Source organism: Ostrea edulis, chromosome 7 (genome assembly GCF_947568905.1).
Source record: "Ostrea edulis chromosome 7, xbOstEdul1.1, whole genome shotgun sequence".
In the NCBI taxonomy this organism is placed as follows: Eukaryota; Metazoa; Mollusca; class Bivalvia; order Ostreida; family Ostreidae; genus Ostrea; species Ostrea edulis.
Window position 1 is genome coordinate 23016828 of NC_079170.1, and position 17172 is coordinate 23033999.

Sequence of the window (17172 nt, forward strand, 5' to 3'; positions counted from 1 at the left end):
ACACACTTGGATAAATCTGTCAGTTACGTTCAAAGCTATTGGGTCTTATTAGATTGACAAGGGGTATGTTTTTGATCTCTGTTCAGGTAAATGTTAAGGAAGGTAGCTTAAAAGGGGGTCTTTTCAATTTTTGTTTTGAACATATTTTATTGATGAAATCAAACGGATTGGGAACAAGTTCTAACAACTTACAGACCCTCTCCTAAAATATTACAATATGTTATGCAACGTAAAATAATTAACAGATAAAATGTACAATGGTTAAACGCATCTACAAGTTCCTTTTATAAATTGATGAACAGTTGGAAAAATATTTGCATTAGTTTGCAGAGGCAAATTAACATCACCGCATAATAACAAGTTTGTATCAATATTGAACAAATCAAACACGAAAAGGTGATTAAAACTATAATTTCTAGCTCTAGAGTAATTTTTACACGTGAAAAAGAGATTGTATACATATACATCTTCGTTAAAATGTCTACATGCACAAAACGGAGAATTTGTAATATTTCGTTTATAAAGATTTTTGTTTTTAACTTTTATTGATTTTCATCATCATACATATATGGTAATTACATTTTAATCAGTACAATAACTGTTAAAACAGATAATTCATGTATATTTTGCTTTTTAAAATATAAATAAAAGTACACCCTCAGTTTCCTTCACAGTATGATTTCTATACAAGAACTTTTCATGAAATACATGTGTTTTGTTTTCAATAGTGCATAATTGATAAATATGATATGAAATATAGTTTCTCAAAGTATATTGACACAATCTTGTAATGTCAGGTCGTTTACCACTTCGCAGACATATATTTATAAAGATCAATGAAGTATACACTTGTATCTTAAATTTGTATGAATAATATTGATCTATCGTTTTCTAAAAGAGTAATTTGATGTTGGACTTGTGATGTCTGTTATTATATTTTTGCGGAATGAATTGATTCTCTGGCTTCTACATTTAATAAATTCCTCTGTTTTACAGAGTCAAGTACAAATGAATTTTTGAATGCTTCTACTCTGCATTTTGGAATATAAAACTGATCTTCGTTTTTAGTATTATAAAGGGATATATTTTCCTGTTTATGTGGAATAATGTCATTGCGCTACCATTTCAAATGTTAAACATGGTAGTCATTTTTGCGTTATAACGTCTACTTTGTAACGTTTACTAGCCTGTTTCTGAATAAAAGAATTCCCTAGATGCACAACTGGGAAGACTAGCAACAATTCTAGCTGCATATAACTGTACTTTTTCAAGCGTATCAGTATCGTGAACAGAACAGCCATCCCAAACAGTGACTGTCACTGGGATTTTAACTTTACGTTTATGAAATGGAATATAAACGGAGGGCTAGAGAAAAATTGAACGATCCATCATTTTTTAATTTTATTTGTACATGAAAGGTGAAGATAACGAACAGTGATCAATCTGATAACTTCTATAAGTTATACAAAATTGATAGTTGGGTAAACACGGACCCCTGGATACACCAGAGGTGGGATCAGGTGCCTAGGAAGAGTAAGCATCCACTATAACATATGATTTGATATTTTTGTCAGTGTTGCATAGAAAACCATTTTGAATATGATATACCAGGATTTAATTGTAGATTTGTACCCAGAAAAGTATGTAGACCAAACCAAGGAAGTGGAATGGCTTTAAGCATTATGAATGAATTACAAAATTACTTAGAACTAGTAGATGTTTATTTCTATACAGTTGTCTGGCTTAAGTTAGATAGTACAGTGCACGATATGAATGAAGATTTATATATTTGTTGTACATATATTCCACCGAACAAATCATCTTTCTTTAATCAACATAACTTTGGTATTGTTCTACAAATTTGAAAATCATATTGTATAATTTGCTGAGAAAGAAAAAAATAATGATCGTTGGAGATTTCAATAGCAGAGTTCAACTTTGAATAATTACATAGCATGTGATATAATACACGATAGGCTTTCTGAATACTTATTACGGCTTGATGATTACCAAGAGGACGATATATTAGTTAATTGTATTTGTCCTGACAAGTCAGTGAATTCTTATGGGTTAAAGTTGAGTCAGTTGTGTATTGAAAACGCTTTGAGAATTTTGAATGGTAGACATATTGATAAACTGGCCAATGACTTTACATATTGTGGTGTTCACGGTTGCAGTGTTATTGATTACGTTTTATCTACAGTTGACATCTTTCAGTATTTTCACAAATTTATTATGAGTAGTTTCAATACGTATTCAGATCACACGTCATTACATATTGAAATGAAACTAACTCTAAATGCGTCTGATAATAGAAAAGACAAAACTCTATAAAACAATGATCATTCTCAATACCGTTGGAATGAAGAATTCACAGAAGATAGTAAATTATTTTTAGAACAGAATGTACGTTTTCTTGGAAAAAAAATTCAATGTTATTGATGTAAAACATGGAATTCATTTAGAAAATTGTGTAAAGTATTTTGTTGGAAACTTAGCTACTTTATTGTCTGATTTTCACAAGATACATAGTTTTACGATAATGATAAACTGAAGAAACACACAAGTGTTGTTGAACCAAAACAAAGTCAACCTTGGTTTCATCGTGAAGGTAAGCGCCTTTATGGTATTTATCGTAACGCGCTGTTTGATTTTAACAAAGACAAATCTGTTGATAATCGTTGTTTTTTAACTTGAAGCAAAGGAAAATATAAAATTCATTAAAGAGATGTAAAAGAAAATATTTGTATAAAAAGGGCAATATGCTAGAAAGCATTAGGAAGACATCCAAAATTGTTTTTCTCAAAATTTGCAACAACGAAAACAAAGAAAATAAATGTTTCACTAGAGGATTGACATGAGCATTTTAAATCTTTGGCTTCTGATGTAAACCTCACTCATGAAGATCAGGATATGGGGCTCACGGCGGGTGTGACCGGTCAACAGGGGATGCTCACTCCTCCTAGGCACCTGATCCCACCTCTGGTGTCTCCAGGGGTCCGTGTTTGCCCAACTGTCTATTTTGTATTGCTTGTAGGAATTATGAGATTGATCACTGTTCGTTATCTTTACCTTACGAATTTGACTTCCGTTTTGGCAATCTCCAAATTCAAATGTGAGTAGTAAGTCCACCACATTGAGAGACACATCAATTAATGAAAAGCAATAATTAATCATGCACAAATTCATTGCACGACAATCAATGGCAAATTTAAGCCAGGATTTCAAATCCTTTTCTCCTTGTAATTGTAATATTACACAGGGGCCATTTGACAATGGTTTGAGGATGAATGCTACACCAGAGAAATGTGATGTAGATGAAAAAGACGATATTATCAAATTTATTTTATTTTGATGTCAAAAAATGCATTTTTAGTAGAAAGTAATCTGCTGGACTCGAACCCACGAGAAGTTCAGCAGTCGGTTTGCTAACCTACTGAGGTGCATGGCTAGGTAGTTAAATTCAATAGGAATAGACAAATATTGCTGGTATTCAATTTTTCATCTATACGTAAAATCAATTACTGATGTAATTTGTCACATCGCTCAATATCGTGATGCTGTATGGATATACAAGTTATGATAATCCTATTAACATATCAAAACAAAATGTGCAATAATTTGCGGAATTGCTAAGTAAGGGAAAAATAAATATTGGAAGTTTGCAACACTTTTCTAAACAATTATAAATGCATGTTTTGGTTGCAGCTGACAAAGCTAGTAACACCATTGTCTTTGTTTGTAAGGCTCATTATTACAACTGTATTTTAAACGAACTTGGCATTAATTCCACCTTTGGTAATCAGACTTATACTCTAACTGCAATTTCAAAAGATGAAATTTTTCAAAACCATGCTTCAGTTTTAGACACATTTAATATCCCAGTCAATGGGTCGAATGAATATGAGTTACCGTACCTATACTGGATTCTTAAACTACATATAAACCCTTACTAACAAAGATACATTGCTGGATCCAGTAAGTGGTCTACCAAGCCCCTATCTTTGCTCCTCACGAAAATACTAACAGCTGTGAAGGAGAAACTTCAAACTTACTGTGCGACTACATATGCCAGAAGTGGTGTTAATCAAATGTGGATTCTAAAAAATTCTAAAGAACTTTTAGTAAACTTGAAATCACAGATTTTTTCCCAAATCAATAACATTAAAACCTATGACTTTTCAAAACTATACACGACCATTCCTCACGATAAATTAAAGACTAAACTTTTTGACATCATAGACAGTTGCTTCTTCAACAAAAACGGAAACGGAAATATTCATATCTAGTGATCAGTCATTCAAAAACTTACTTTGTTAAACATCACTCTGATTCCACGCACAAGTACTCTGAAGTTGAAATATAAAATATGCTAGAGTTCCCCATTGACAATATCATCGTGGTCTTTGATGATCAGGTCTTCCAACAGTCTATTGGAACTCCCATGGGCACGAATTGTGCTCCTTTGTTAGCTGACCTGTTTCTATATTCATATGAAGCAGAATTTATTCAGAAACTTCTACGCCAGAAGAAAAAATATTTCGCTGTGGCCTTCAATTCGACATTTAAATATATTGATGACGTTTTGTCTATTAACAATAATAGCTTTCATTAATATGTCGATTTGATATATCCCTGTGAGCTCGAAATAAAGTACACAGCAGAGTCGTCCACTTCTGCTTATATGCTTAGATATTTTATTGAAAGTAGATATTAACGGCAAACTGACAACTCAACTGTATGACAAACGGGAAGATTTCAGCTTCTCCATCGTCAACTTCCCATATTTATGTAGCAATATTCCATTATCACATGCATATGGTGTTTATACATCTCAACTGATTCGATATGCAAGAGCTTGTTCTGTGTATAGTCAGTTTTTAAATCGAGGTAAGCTACTGACAAACAAGTTGATGGTACAGGGGTTTCAACAGTCTTGATTGAAGTCAGCATTTCGCAAATTCTATGATCGTTATAACGATCTAGTTTGTCAATACAACCTGGCATTGATCAAATGCTATCTGACGTGTTTTGTACCGATTTTTAAGACTTCTTGACACACTGGTTTTGACTGTGGATTACTCCGTTTACCTGATCAGGATATAGGGCTCACGGCGGGTGTGACCGGTCAACAGGGGATGCTTACTCCTCCTAGGCACCTGATCCCACCTCTGGTGTGTCCAGGGGTCCGTGTTTGTCCAACTGTCTATTTTGTATTGCTTATAGGAGTTATGAGATTGATCATTGTTCGTTATTTTCACCTTGCATGCTATACTAGTATTTAAGATGGGGATAAATATTGAAATAGAAAAATGAAAATATTTCATAGTAATCCATATTGTTGTTCGATTTAGTTCGATCCTTATTGTAAAAATGATTTATAACGTAATGGGACTGTTAGATTAATGAAATGAACGCATTTTGCTGTGGTATCCATATTATGCTTAAAGCGTTTGCTGGAATAAATTACAAACTCGTTTTGTTATGTGCAAAGTGTACCTTTTTATTAAATGACATCTAAGAAGAAGGGTATTTCGTTTTTCCTCAACACAATGTTACCATCCAATACCACTCAGGGAAACATTAAAAACCCAACAGAATTTCATTCCTCTGATAAAATGTTAGAGATATGTCTCATCATTTCAAATCGATGAAATGTAATTGTATTTCTCGACAATATCAAGAATATTCTCAAATAATTCGAAAACAATTCCAAATCATTTGATAAATTCTCACATATTTGCTTCATAGCGTTCCAATGTTCTCGAATGATTTCGATGGTATTTTCATTCGCCTGATAAAATCTCACAAAAATCCCATTATCTAAATCAAATCTAAGTGTATAATTTCAATATATCTCACATTCTAAAGAAACGTTAAATCGAATTAATCCCACTTAGATTTTTACATAATGTATGTTGCATTTTTTAAAACTGTTTATAATTTTTAATTTTTTAGTATCACACTTCTTAAAACATTTGAAAGTAAATTTCTTTTTCTTAAACAAATACTTAATTATGCCTAGAACTTGTACTGTATAAATGTATACTATCCATGGGGATTAAGTCCCTTTTTGCATCCACTGTGAATTATGATTGATTGATTGTATATTGTTTAACATCTCTCTCGAAAATATTTCAAACATATGGAGACGTTACCATTGCCGATGTTAACCTCGCATTTATATTGTGACATGTGCGGGGGAGAGTCCGAGTGGACTCCATATTGCAAAGTGGGAATTACAACTTATTTCGAGGGTTTACTTTCCATGAAGCGGATATTCAATTATCGGATATGATTATTCCACAAGTTAATCATGACTAATATGATGAAGCTCCACTTTGACTTAATTAGGGCGCGTCCTTACCATTTCATTTCTGTGTGCATGACGTCACACAAGTACACAAAACTCCAAATGGTGTAAAAATATTCATGATTAACTTGAAGAATACTCATCCAATAACTTAATCCTATCTAGATCCGCAGCATTCAAATCACTGATTGCATTTTTAATATTATTGTTTCTATGGTATAATCTATAATATGTGCCTTTGCCAATAATTGTTCTTGTGCTTGTGCAAATAAATCATTGTCATTTTCATTTTCAAAAAATAAGCTCATCCATTCCGAAGTCGTAAATTATTATTGTGAATCCGATTCAAACAAATGTTTTCTTTTTCAAGCTTTTAAATCTTTTCCACCAACTAATAATAATAATCTTGTCTCTATGGCTGGTACAGAATTATTATTGTCAGTACATATTATATTCTTAAACTGAGATTAGCATAAAATAGCGTTAAAATAAAAAAAAGATAATACTTCTTGGCGATGTTGGAAATTATTATTGTGGTGCAAAGATTATATATCTAACGATAAGGTGTGACTTTAAATCGGGTCAGGTTATAATTATTGCGGCAGCATACCTATAATAAAGTAAGCTAGATGAAGGATATTTTTTCTTTTGGGGATGGAATTATAGTTTGATGTCTGAAAATCGGGACCGACTATTATTATCGATGCGATATAATAATAATGTAAGCAAAAAGGGGGATTTTTTAATTTTTGGAAGAGATTATACTTTCGGTATTTTATAAAGGGAAAATAATAATAATGTGGGGGCTCCCTACTAGTATAGGCGGCTGTATAGGGTGGGTAATTAATCATTCTAAAAATAGAATGTCAAAAAATTGTAACAAAACTAAAAATAGAGTGGCCCTGACCTACTTAACGGAGAATGGACCAATGACATGATAGGATGAGGTAGAAAGGAAAACCCAATGACGTCAATGGAAAAACCCGAGATATTAACAGAGGACGATCGGAAAATTCAATGACGTCATTGCGGGGGCATGGGAAATCCGTCTGGAGAAAACCCAAGGACCTTCGGGAGGCCTTGATCATTTTCTGACAGGTGTGTAAACACATCCTTTCGAAAATTATTAAATGGCTAGTGTAGATTAATAACAAAGGATCCGAGCATGTAACAAAATAATAGATAGAAAAAATTCGAAAAATCCAATGAAGTCAATATTTAGAGATACTAGAACGCTCGACTCTGTTAGAGTTAATGCCATAGTATAATAGCCCAGAGTCACAATCTGGAGCATTCAAATAATTTAACGGTCCTCACACTGCAAATTCCTTTCATGCCGACTATATTTATTTGTTGTGATTTACAAAACTCTCGTTTTGCCAACAGAAACATCGAGAGAGGTCACCTGAGGTTTCGTGGCATTTCAAATCCGCCTTATGTGTTACTAAGCTTATCTGTTCAAGCAAATAAAATGCCTGAAGGGCCTGAGAGTCGACTCGCTCTTCATTGTCAACTGTAATAGGTAATCTTGAAGGAGCAAGATAGTAGTAATCAAGGATGACGAACATTGTGTGAGTTCGCATATGCACGCTTCTTTTAGCAGGATGTATACTTTAATGCATCATATCTGTGTAAGGTGACTAAATTTGACTAAGTCATTACCACTGCCATTTAAATTACATGTACACATCCAACGTGGATGTAAAGAGCAATTGCTAACTGATGATTGTGCTAAACAATCCATAATGTACAAATGCTAAGAATTGGAGGAAAATCATCATGTAGTCATATAGTACTTTATACATATATCACAACAGAAAACCCTCAAATAAGCACCACAATGGTTGTAAGATGATACCATCCAACAAAAAAGTTTATGAATATATATATATATAACTACATGCAAGATAGAAATGATCAGATCAAAAATTTAGTAAATATGAAGGTAGACTGGTAAGGTTATACCAACGACATAATTACTTATTTTGCAGCGGCCTTTGACCAAATATTATAACCAGGTACGTGTACATATGCCTCCGTGGCCCGAGGAAATAAAGTCACTGATTCATGATGATGACATAAGACACCATGTGTTATTCATTACGAGAGTAAGAAATGAATTTTAGATGTATTTTATTAAGAGTAACATATCTACCACAAGTCCACTCTTGCCAGTCTCCTTTGCCTCTACAGCCTTTCCTCGATCTCCCCAGGGGTACTATCCTGGGACCTCCTCACTGGAGAACGACACTGTGCCCCCAGACAACGTAGGAGGAAGCGCACCGCCCACCGCAGGATGAGGACCCAGAATAAACACGGGACTGAAGAAAGTGGCATGTCGTAAGCCTTGTGCAATCAAAGGATATAAATTCGATCGAGTATGTTAAAGAAAATATGTAATATTCCAGATAGCATGACTATGTTGGCCCAACGTTGGCTAATGGTTGGACCGTTGGCCGATGGTTGTCGTTGGCTAAACAACGCTGGACCAACATCGGACCAATGTCAACATATTACGTTCATACTCTGATGCCGGGGTTAGTCGGGAATACAACATTGGGCCACCATTGGGCCAACAAAGGGAAGACCGGAAAAAAGAGAAAGAAAATCGAAGCCAAGACAGCGATTAATGACTAATTGTTTGCCTTGCAAAATATTTCTAATTGGCATTTTTTCTATTGTGGGTACACAATAAATATAATCACTTGTATTTTATTTTGTTTTGATAATTTGTAGCAGTATCAAAATCAAGGTTGATATTACTTGAACCTTTGATAAGATAAATTGTTTCACTCTTATTCGTGATCAATTTAATTAGCAGACTTTATTTTTTAATGATTGGGGTTACAGGGGATTACTTCATGTGCAGAATGACAACATTTTACAAACAATATAATTATTGTAGTGTTTTAAGAAAAAGCACATTAATAACCAAGTATTATAATGATATCTGCCCAACGTTGGCCCAATGTCATAAGGAAACACACTCTACATTGGGCCAACGTTGGCCCAACATATCGGGCCAACATTGGGCCGATGAGCAAAATTGCATTGGGCCAACATCATTTGCCAACATTGGTACAATGACCCAACGTTGGCCCAATGTTAGCTTGCTTTCTGGGATATGTACCTTTTTAAAAATAAAAGTATTAACAGAATAAGCTGTGACACCCCTCCCTACTAATACAGATATATTAAATTATTTTTTTACTTAAATCCTTTATGATAAAAAACAAGTATTCCTTATCTCCCTCCCGCCTAATTACAAGAACACAAATTTATTTACATCAGCATGAACTACAGCGACATGTAACATCATTTCGTGCATATATATGTAGCATTTAAGAAAACATGAATGAAGCACAGGTTAAAAACTTAAAGAAACCATGCAATCTGATGCGATAAGAGTTGATTAACGTTTAACTTTTTGATTGGAAATATGTTGCCATGTATGCGTATGCAATCAGCTCTTTCTTGTGTAAAGGTTGAGTAAATTAATGAACACTGAAATAAATAAGACGAATCTTATATTTATTTCATACATATATTTAAAAAAACGTTTCACTGTAAACAGGGGATGCTTACTCCTCCTAGGCACCTGATCCCACCTCTGGTGTGTCCAGGGGTCCGTGCTTGCCCAACTATCTATTTTGTATTGCTTGTAGGAGTTATGAGATTGATCACTGTTCGTTATCTTCACCTTGCATACAGAAATACAAATATTAAACATAAATCGCATTGTCAATTTGCAATGGAGAACTTTTTCTACTGTACGCAAGTTCTTCGTCGTCGTCATTCAACATATCAAGATATAACACTTTCCTTTGATTGAATGTTTTACGGTAAAAATAAAAGCATACACAAAAAATGAATATAGGTATGATTAATAAAGTAAAGGCATAAAAATCATTAGTACTTTTGTCACTCTTTTCGTGGATTAAGTCGTCCATTGTGTTGGTGGCTTGTGTCGATGCTGATGTATCTCCACTGATAATGGTAACATTGGTAGTGGTGATGGCATGTGCTTTGGTAGTATTGATGTAATCAGAATGTGTGATATTACCTATAGAATGACGAATGATGTCGCGTCTAAAATACGAGTAGTCATAGTATGTGCTTTGTCCGTACCTATTGACACACCGTTGTGGTTCATTACTGTCAGTCATGCTATATAATATATCTGTGCTACTAGCAGTCGTGCTATATATTTATCTGTGCTACTATAGCAGTTGTGCTGTATATTCTATCTGTGTCTGCTGTGACAGTATGCGATGTACCTAGGAGCGCAGTGCCCACCCCAGGATGAAGATTCCTATCATGGACAGCACGGCTACTCACCCCCTTTTGTAAGTTTCATGCACTGAAATAATATAAATTTAATCAATCAGATAAAGAAACTTTTTTTCTTTTCTGTTTCTCTTTCTTTTTTCTTTTAAGCATTTACAGAAAATACCTTATACTGATACCACTCTTAATCAAAAACTGTAAACTTGACACATTTACTGATAAAGATATATTTAATTTGCCAACAATGGTATTCTTTACATAGATCTTTTATGATAAAAAACAAATATTCATTCTTAATTACCCCTTCTAATTACAAGAATAGAACATGTATTAATTCCATGTATATGAACTACAGCAACATGTAACATCATCTCATGCATATGCAGCATTTATAAAGACAATAAAACAGATTATAAACTCAGAGGACTTAAACCATTCTTTGAAACACAGATTATAAACTCAGGGGAATAAAACCATTTTTAAGGTATTCAATGTATAATGACCATATTTTATATCTAATAAATGGATGGTGGAATATTTGTTATCATGGTATCATTTTGAAGGGTTCATCAAATAAAAATAATCCACCATAAGAATTATCAAAATTGTGTTTACTGCTTGATTTATTTCACCTAGAATTTAACATTGAAGTATACGGGAAAAGCATGTTTTATTACAATATTTTAAAACCAAATTATATTTTCATACTAATCTTTTGGTAGAAAGTTACATACACTTTCTTTTTATGAAAATATGAAATAAAATTAATCATTGACTACACACATTTTTAGAAAATTAGATTTTTCTTATTTTTACAAAGGGCAAACAACTCTTCCAAAAACTCTTAAGTGCAAAAAGGCCAGCTTCTAATCGCTTACCAGTCATGTGAATTTCATTTGCTTCACTTCCATCATTATTTAACAATAAACTTTTATGTTGATGTAAACCCTTCAAAATTGTTCATTATCCTTTCATTATACATGGAATACCTTAAGGTAAAGGAAAACCATGCAATCTAATACAATGAGAGTTGAATGACGTTTAACATCTGGGCGTCATGCATGCACATGCAGCCAGCGCCTTTTCGTGTAAAGTAAAGGACATAGAAATAAATACGACGAAAGTTTCAATTATGTTATGCATATCAAGAAAAAAGTGGTACATAGTTAAGGTAGATGTAAATAAGGAATACAGAAAAACTCAATGTTAAACATAAAGTTTGATTGTAGAATGCATCGGGAAAGTGTTTTTACGGAATATGATATCGTCAACCTCGTCATCATACAACACATCAGACTGTAAATTTCTCATTTATCTGTTTTTCACGGTGAAAATAAAAACATGCACATGGAATAATGAAAATAGGAATGATTGATAAAGTGAAGAAATAAATATCGATAGTACTTTTATCACTCTTCACGTGGATGAAGTCAGTGCCTCGTGTCGTTGTATCTTCAGTGATGATGATGGTATAGGTTACAGTGTGAAATGCGTTGGTAAGGACATGATGATACTTAAGAAATAAGATATTTAAACAGAAGCCGCATTAAAATACATTTTATCGTCATCCTCACTGACTGTAGGTCCACTCCGTCCCTCAGAAGTACGCTAAATACATGTGCTTCCGACAAAGATCACTTCATATCTGGAAGATGGCGTATTCATGCAAAAAATTAATTCGTATCTGGTAAGCCTCCCAAATTATAAAAAAAAACAAAAAACCAAAACATAGGGGAAGTACGTGTAAAGAGAGTTGTCCATCTCTACGAATTTCACATGTCATTCAAAAATAATGTTTTCCTGTTTTATTTATTTCCTACTTAAAACAAATTTGTTTATCTCTTTCCCTAATTAAACAAAACAGGATATTTTTCGTGAGCAAAAACTTGACGTGCAAAGAGAAATATACATTCCATACCATAAACCTTTTATAAACGGTACTTAATATTCACGGGGCTATTTTATGAAGAATCATTGCGTCAGTAGTCGGGCAGTCATGGGGATAGAATCCGGAATTTCACGAATCGCCACAGCGTCATTTGTGTTGGTTTCATTCTTTGGTGAGTATATATTTTTTTTCTTATTCGCACTATACAGAGTAAAGGTTCTTGTTTACAAATCCAGGCTCTCAAGGCGTGATGGCTTCGGATTTCATATAATCCGGGTGTTATATTATGATCCTTTCCCCTGTAAGACTGGCTGTAAAGTGAGACTTTCCTCAGGGGAGATCTTACTATATAGCCAGTCTTTCCCCGTTATAGTGAACTTTCACCCTTTACTTTAATACCCCAAATAGTCCTTTACATGTGTATATCGAGAAGTACAAGCACAGGTTTTGTTATGCTCTGTTTTAATTCCGTTTATCACAATATGATACAAATTATCTTAGCAGGTATAATTTGCGCGCTCTCTCTCTCTCTCTCTCTCTCTCTCTCTCTCTCTCTCTCTCTCTCTCTCTCTCTCTCTCTCTCTCTCTCTTCACAAACGCACACACACGCACATGCACGCGCGCGCGCACACACACACAGAGAGAACAAAACAAAACTTATAAGCATCAACATTTTATTTTAGAGAAATGTGAAGGTGGATGTTATTACGAATACAATGGTTACACGTATGAAAGAATTTGCAGAGGCAAGTAAGCGTAGCGTCTAGTTACGAACAAGATAAGTTATATCAATTTTGTATTGAAAAAGTGAAAATAGCGCCAACAGCGATCAATCTCATAAATTCTATTAAGATTACAATATCTTAAATAACAGGACAACGACTGTAGCAAACACTAACACGAGCCACGGCTTGTTCAAAATAGAAGTTGATCGTTACATCCCCTCCCCAATCAACGAGCGCTTTTAAATCTGTCTACTCTGAATATATTGAAATAGCCTACATTTTTGCAGTGACCTCCCTTACACTGGAAATTGGGGGCGCGCTTATGATAGCGGTCCTAAACTTCTCATAAATAGTATAAACAAACAGAGTATTGTAAAGCTTACGTTACCAAATTCCATATTATGCTGAGTTTTAACAGGTTGTATTATGTCTATGTCGTGAACGAGGTTTAATTTCTTCAATTTCATGGAGAAAACTTTTTAAAATATGCGAACATATGCACCTCGTCCGATTGTAGAGTTGGGGAAGGGAGGGATGTTATAGGAGTATTTGACGTTTATTTCTGTCCAAGCTATAATGCAATTGATACCGAGAATTTCAGTAGTAATCTGTTTTGAAAACAACAACAGCCACCTAGTCTAAGAATTAAAGCACAATGAAAGCATGTGATATAACGAGGCACGTATTATCGTTAAAAAAAGGGGGGGGGACTTCATAATATTGCCCGACAATTCTTGACAAGTAAATTAAAAAAAAACCAAAGCTCAAGAGTTTTATTCATGAAAGGCGAAGGTAACGGACTGTGATCAATCTCACAACTCCCACGATCAATACAAAATAGATAGTTGGGCGAACACGGACCCCTGGACACACCAGAGGTGGGATCAGATGCCTAGAAGGACTAAGCATCTGTTAAATTTTACATTTCCACTACACCATCCACAATGCTGGTGTTTGGTTTTGTTTACTGAGGTTTTCTATAGATCGATCTCTGCACCTGAAAATATCCAACTTTACATGTAGTAATAAGAGGAGCAGATCCATTGTTGCTGCCTACCTGATAAGTGTTTTAGTGTTCATTTTAGTAATCGAAGTGCAAGAAGAGCCGTAAATCGAATGATTTACACAAAAATTTACTTTCAAAAGCTTCAAGCACACGCGAAAAAATATTTTAACAGAAATATTATACTAGAAATGAACAGGTTCCGTTTATTGAGATCTTGTGTACATCTAGCAACAAGTAGTTTTATTCAGTGTGAAATAATGAATTGATAATGTACATGCAAATGTATGCGTTGATTGCACATTTGTTTTTGGGCACATGGTCATCTTATTGTATATGTTTTGTATTTTGGGTCTCCAACATATTGATAAAAATGAAGAATTGCTGATGTACTAATGACATCCCGATTCTGATCTAAAGAAGCCGAGGACTAGTTAATATTTACACACTTTCTTACATCATTACTATACACTAGTACTGCTTGTGAGAAATGACGACAAGATACACAGAAATCAATAAATGTAATCAGTAACTAAACTACATGTACTGCATAATTGTTCAGTTATACTATTTTCAAGTCATTACACTTAATTCTCTGAAAAATTCCTTGACTGGCAATAAATTTTTCATTTATTCCTTTTATGACACCGTTAACTGAGGACCCCAATATGCTGCGTGCCCTCTGTAATCATGGGGAAATGACTTGCATAGCATTGTCAAAAATGTAGGCCATTTAGGGGACCAACCTGAATTGTTCATTATATCCAAAGTTCAATATAACCAATGTTAGACTATATAAATAATGCTATTTTGGATTTACTTTTCCTTTAATATAACATAGTTCAATATAACAGATAGTTCACTATAATGAACGTCAATATAACATATAGTTCTTAAGAAATAAGATATCATTTTTGAATGTTGTTGGGATATGACATGAAGTTGGTCACGTGATCAAATCCTATAACGCCCGAAGGGCGTTATAGTAGATTTGATTACGTACCAACTTCATGTCATATCCCAATAACATTCAAAAATGATATTTTATTTCTTATATTTTCTATGATTTGTGTTCTTACCGAACTTCCATGATTATATAGCAGATGACCAAAATAACGATCGTAGAACACAGAATATAGTTCATAAGAGTTTTATCGAATAAAAAATTAGGAACAATATCAAAGAGAATACAAGATAAAGATATTTAATTGAAACTGTTAAAAAAAGACGAAACATGTGTGAAAATAAAGATAATTTAGAGGGTAAAGTTAACTGAAATGACAAGAAGAGCGGAGTAAACTACATCCGTGGTGTGATTTGGTCGCGATCAGCGATGAAAAAACTGGCGTTGGTCTAGTTTACTAAGTTGAAAACGCAATTGTTGATCACAGATTTCGACAGAAATTCAAAGGATCTGAGAGAATTGATGGTGGATATGATGGGTTAAATTAACGTTAAGCGCTTAGTCAGGTTTTTGGAAAGAAACAACGGTATGTTTATGCAGGAGACGATTCAAGACAGTAGGACAGATTTAGACCAAGTGCAGGTAGGTTGCGTCTTTTATTTACCTTCAGTGTGTGTAAAATAAAATAAAAATGAACTGACGGAGTTTTTGTTCACTTGAGAGATTTCTGTTGTAGGATTTTAATGTCAGAAGACTCGCACCGGTACCCTGACATGAACATGTAAATTTTTCGAGCCTCAAAACCAGCCTCTCTTATAATCATGCCGAGTCATAGCCGTGATGGAAGTTGCCAGGAAACAACAGGTTAACTTATCATCATGAAGTAAATACATGTAGGCTTATTACTATGCCTACATGTTTTCGCTTCCAATATCATAGAACTTTTTTTTATAAATTCGCCATGCAAAAGTTGCAGGCGGTATTTAAAACTGTATAAAATGAAACAACAGAAGGATATATGTTTAATGTTTCTCTTTTATAAATTGATGAAATTCTTATTTTTTTTTTTACAAAATAAACTGTATAAATATCCTGCTGCGTTTATTTCTGTTATGATGTCATTGCAGTGGCAGATTCAGGGTTTACGAAAGGGTGTGCGTGAAAGTCAAGTATTAGACAAAATACTCAGCCATTTAGGGTGCCAATCTGGAATTTACTAATCTGGAATTTTACTCACACTATTTCTATTATTTAAATTTGTGGCGAGAGGGGGGGGGGGGGTGTCTAAATCCCCCACTGCATTGCATATGCAAGGAGCCAGGTGAAAATACAGGAACAGGAACTGAAGCGGTGATTTTATTCATACGCAAGAACAAACTGATCACATGACCAATTTCATGTCACACGAAATTGAACATCAATTTCATTAGTACTGTCATATAAGGAAGTGCATTGGCAAATGTAAATATTTTGTGATATCATTTATAGAATAATGAGCGGTGTTGGATCTATCAGTATGGTTAGTCATAGTGTGTGTTTTGTACGTGTCTATAGTCCCAGTAGGTAATGCACTGCTATCAGTTGTGCTATGCAGGGTGAAGATAACGAACAGTGATCAATCTCATAACTCCTACAAGCAATACAAAATAGATAGTTGGGCAAACACGCTATATATTGTATCCGTGTCTGTAGTCATAGTCTGTAATGTGTGGTAGGTACTGATGTCCGTAATCGTAGCATGTACCATAACGGTGTCAGTTTGTGGGTCTGTTATGATATTACGTGAGTGAGCGATGTCGGTAGTAGTGTGCGATATGTGTGCGTTAGTGGTAATGGTGCGATGTTTCAATGTTAAAACATGTGATAAGGTGATGAATCGATGACTGGGAGAAGTATCTGTGGAAATAATGATAAAAAAGGAGGAATGGAGGTGTACTTTCATCCCGAAGAACCAACATTAAAAACCCAAAGCATTGATAGTACTTAAATACGGTGGCGTGGGTTGGAGAGGAACATGGAACTCATACCCATGCACTGTTTTACTCTTGAGCT

At 34.3% G+C, this 17172-nt stretch overlaps 1 protein-coding gene across 2 annotated transcripts in view; it reads right to left on the reverse strand.

Moving 5' to 3' along the window:
- The window catches only part of LOC130047932 (scavenger receptor class F member 2-like), a 53172-nt gene that overhangs the window by 23141 nt on the left and 12859 nt on the right, over nucleotides 1-17172 (reverse strand). The window lies entirely within an intron of this gene.